At 56.8% G+C, this 4,076-nt stretch overlaps 1 long non-coding RNA gene across 1 annotated transcript; it reads right to left on the reverse strand.

The window, feature by feature from the left end:
- Positions 1–236: 236 nt before the first annotated feature.
- LOC135422358 (uncharacterized) lies at positions 237–1,678 on the reverse strand. Its single transcript, XR_010434450.1, has 2 exons — positions 1,321–1,678; positions 237–384 (listed from the first exon to the last, which is right to left on the reverse strand). It is a non-coding gene; the product is annotated as an uncharacterized LOC135422358 (long non-coding RNA).
- Between the last annotated feature and the right edge of the window lie 2,398 nt (positions 1,679–4,076).

Consider the following 4,076-nt stretch of genomic DNA (forward strand, 5'->3'; position numbering starts at 1 on the left):
GTATGTTATCAGGTGATCTGAATACCTGTCCTCCCACGTGGAGAAGATAGTGGGAGACCCTTAAATCCCACAGCAAGGTGTACCAAGAGGGCTGGAGCTGAAGAGAGGCAGATTCAGCCTTGAATTGAAATCCAGTATCCAAGTGGTGAAAGCATTTGAAGGCTGGAAGAGCTTTTCTCAGGGAGATGATGGGCTCACAGCATTGCTGCAGCTTTTGTCGACAGATTAGATCTCTCTTTAAAAAAGAAACCCTTTAATCCAGCATCTGGGAGCAGCTCTGAGGCTGAGGCACTGATGGGCTGGGGTGAGTGACCTCCCCTGGCTCAGTCCTCCACCTCATCCCTTCCCTTCACAGGCCGTTGGGAACAGATTGTCTGCAGTGCCCTGCAATTATTCAAGCAATGATTAATCAATCTCTTGCCTCGGGGTTCAGACAGACCTGTGCAGAGAGCAGGAAGGTTTCTCCCATCTCCACCCATCCTCTGCAGCACCAGACATCTCTTCAAGAAGAAGCAGCAGCAGAGCCCCCCAAATGAAACCCTGATGGCAGATTGAGCTTTGGTGCTCAGTGCCCAAGCTGATCTTGGGATTTAGACTTGAGAGGAGCTTCCCAGGGACTATTAGAAGCCTGTGGGATGCTCAGCTTCCCCAGGCTGTGAGTCACCCCCAAGGGGAAGCTCCTGCTGTTCCCAGTCCCATGCCAGGGACTTGGGCTGTGGTGGCCTCCCTCCCATCCCCTGCCTCTGGCACTCTCTTTATTCCCTTAAATACTCAAATTCTTGTTCATGGGGCTTAGCGTGGGGGATCCTGGGCAGGAGGCAGGGAGTGGTTCTGTGCATGGGGAGTGAGGTCATAGAATCATAGAATCATAGAATGGTTTGGGCTGGAAGTGACCTTAAAGCCCATCTCATTCCAAACCCCTGCCATGGGCAGGGATGCCACCCACTAGATCAAGTCATTCAGGTCCTCTGGCCCCCCTGGCTGCCCCCCAACCTGGGCACCCCCTGACCTGGCAGGGTGCAGGTCTAGGAACAGCACCTGGCTGGGACACTGGTGGTTCATGTCCTGCCAGTGCTGGGGCTGCTGGAAGGTCTGGCAGAGGTGGCCCGAAGGGGGAGGAGGCTGGAGAGGAGCAAGAAGAGGGAAGATCTCAGGAAGCCCAGTTTTGCAAGCAATGAGCTGAATCTCTCACATTACTGCTGCTTTCTGAGCTGGCCTCTCCTCCTCTGGGGATCTGCTATTCCCACCTCCTCCGAAAGGAGAATGACACCCATTTCCTGCCTTTGTTAGGGTCCAACGGCCTCCTGCTTGCAAACCCACCTCCAGCTGCTGCTGGGGGATGGTCCAGCCCTGGGGACAAGCAAGCAGGCGCTGGTGGAGGGAGATTTCCACATCCTCCCAGCAGGAGCTGTCGGCTGGGCAGCCGTGACCTCTCCCCACAAGATCCCGCAGTCTGAGGGAGGCAGGAGGAAACTCAGGCAGAGGAGACCAGATCAGACCTGCCCTGCCCAGCGTGACTGACACGGGGGATGGGTCACACAGCAGCAAAAACCTCGGCTCAGGCTGGAACTTGCCCGTGGAGGCCGGGCTGGGCAGGGCAGGACAGGAGCTGCTCTGGGTACGGAGAGAGGGTTTCCCTCATCCCTGCTCCTGGAAGGACAGGCACAGGTCAGGGAGCCATGGCCAGCCAAATTCTGTGGGGCTCGGGGGGACATCACAACAGGGACCATGGCAGGGAGGGTGCTGGGTGTCAGCAGCTGTGCAGGGACTGTGGTGGGGACAGACAGACCATGCACAGGGACTGTGGTGGGGACAGACAGACCAAGCACAGGGACTGTGGTGGGGACAGACAGACCATGCACAGGGACTGTGGTGGGGACAGACAGACCATGCACAGGGACAGCAGAGGATGGAGAGATCAGGCTCAGCCTGGATTGGGCAGGAGATGGCAGGGACAGACAGAGAGGGAGCCCAAGGCAAGGTTAGTGAATAGAGGCAGCAAAGGAGAAGGGAGGTGGAGGTTGGAGGGACCATGAGCATCAGCAGGGTAGGAACAAGATCCCTGTGGACACGGAGGGCAGGGACAGGCAGCCCTGGCACTGGGATCTCATGGATGGAGAGGGCAGGGAGTGCACTGAGCCCATGCCTCAGTCTCTGGTGGGAGGTTGGGGTGCTGCCTGTGGAGCTGGCATGTGGCAGGAGCACAGGCACAGGCCTGGGGCCAGCAAGGGGCTGGGGGAGGTAGTGGCAGTGAGGGACCCCTGTGACCTTTGCAGGGGTGGAATGGAGGTCGTAGGATTGTGTTTGCTCTGAGGGGACAAGGCTGCCTGTTCCCTCTGCTCTGTGTTTGCTCTGCAATACCCTCAAGCCAACACTCTTTCAGGGCAAAATCCAGAGGTGCTGGAGCGAGACTCCAAGGGGAATGCAGTGCTAAACAAGTGGCAGACGAGCTGGCATATGTGGAAAAGGCCAACCAAGACTCTCTCCCAAGGGATGCAGTCCCCAGCATTCCTGGCCATGGTGGCCCTGATCACATACAACCATCCCTAAGGAGGGAATGAGCCTCAGCTAGGATGTCTGGAGGCTTGGAGTGTGGGATCCTTGTATTGGGGTCTTCACTTGGGGATGGGGCACACGAGGATGATGGATGTGTCAGGGTGTCTGTGCTGCTGTGGGGATCAGCTGGATCTGGGATGCAGCAGGATGGGATGCACGTGCTGAGCATCATTCCCTGCTCATGCCTGGGCACACTGCTGGCACAGAGCACACAGCACACCCTGCTTCCCCTTGTGCCTGAGCATCACCCTCCCAGGCTGGGATCCAGGGTGGATCTTCCCTCCTCCTGCTCCTTTAACAAATTCCTTCTATCTCCAGAGTCCCTCTGTCCCCAAAGCCCAGGAGCCACCCTGACCCACGAAGGAGGCAGGGAGAGGAGGCAGGGCTGTGTGGGCAGGGAGAGGAGGCAGGGCTGTGTGGGCAGGGAGAGGAGGCAGGGCTGTGTGGGCAGGGTGCTAAGCCAGCTTTGGGGCAAGTTCCTGAGGAACTGTGAGCAACATGTGTCCAGGGAGAGCAGACTTTACCCATCCTGGTAAACAAACAGCATCGATTGCTCTGAAGCAATAACTGACTCAGCCATCCATTTCTCCCCCCAACAGACACAACCTGCAGGGCCCTGAACTTTTGTATATTTATTTTAGGACAAAAGCATTAAAGGGAAAATATCAAACAACAAATAATCTACATGCACACTGGCTTCCCAGGAAATCTCTACTCCCCAGGGCAGGCTGACAGGTACAACCTGTGCTGGTGAGTCCCAGATCACATGTCTGCCTGTCCCCAAACCCACAGCAAAATTGTCTCTGGCCCCTCCACATCTACCCTCCATCCAGCATCCCACAGCAGAGCAGTGTGGGTGGATTCCTCCAGGAGGGGAGGTTTTCTTCAGACTTGTTTGCAGCACCGGCCCTTGAATTTATTTTTCCCCTCCAGATGGACCCTGTGGGTCCTGGGGACTTGAGGATTTGAGCAGCCCCTTCCAGTGCAGGGTGTCCTTTGAACACCTCCAGCATCTCCACATAATCCTCTAAACATATTCCTTTGTTGGTTGCCTTTCATGCCACACAGTTCCCAGTGTGCACCCCTCAGAAACAAATTAGAAAAGCTCTGTGTTGGTGGGCTTTGCATGAGGGGGAGGTTCCAGCCTGGAGGGTGGCTCCTTTGGCCAAAGTGCCCGTCTTGGGGCAGCCCCAGCCCCGCTGCCCTTGCCCAGAGCTCAGCAGCAGCCCAGCCTCACCAGGGGCTCCAGCTTGGGCAGGGATTGCTCACACTTGCAAACAGCCTTGTTTCATCTCCAGAGGAAACTCTTCAAAGCCACCCAAGCACTTTGATTTCAGAAAGGTTTTCGTTCCTGTGAAGATAAGAAAAGCTCCCTTGGCATGGTGCAAGGGCCCCCAGGAGGGACTGCAGCCCACATGCCTGTGAGCCTGTCAGCGAGGGGGTGAGAGAGCAGGGCAGGCAAACCAGCCCATGGCCACCTCCAGCAGCACCACTGGTGGCCTGGCACAGGACAGGAGCTG

Source organism: Pseudopipra pipra, chromosome 15, assembly GCF_036250125.1.
Source record: "Pseudopipra pipra isolate bDixPip1 chromosome 15, bDixPip1.hap1, whole genome shotgun sequence".
In the NCBI taxonomy this organism is placed as follows: Eukaryota; Metazoa; Chordata; class Aves; order Passeriformes; family Pipridae; genus Pseudopipra; species Pseudopipra pipra.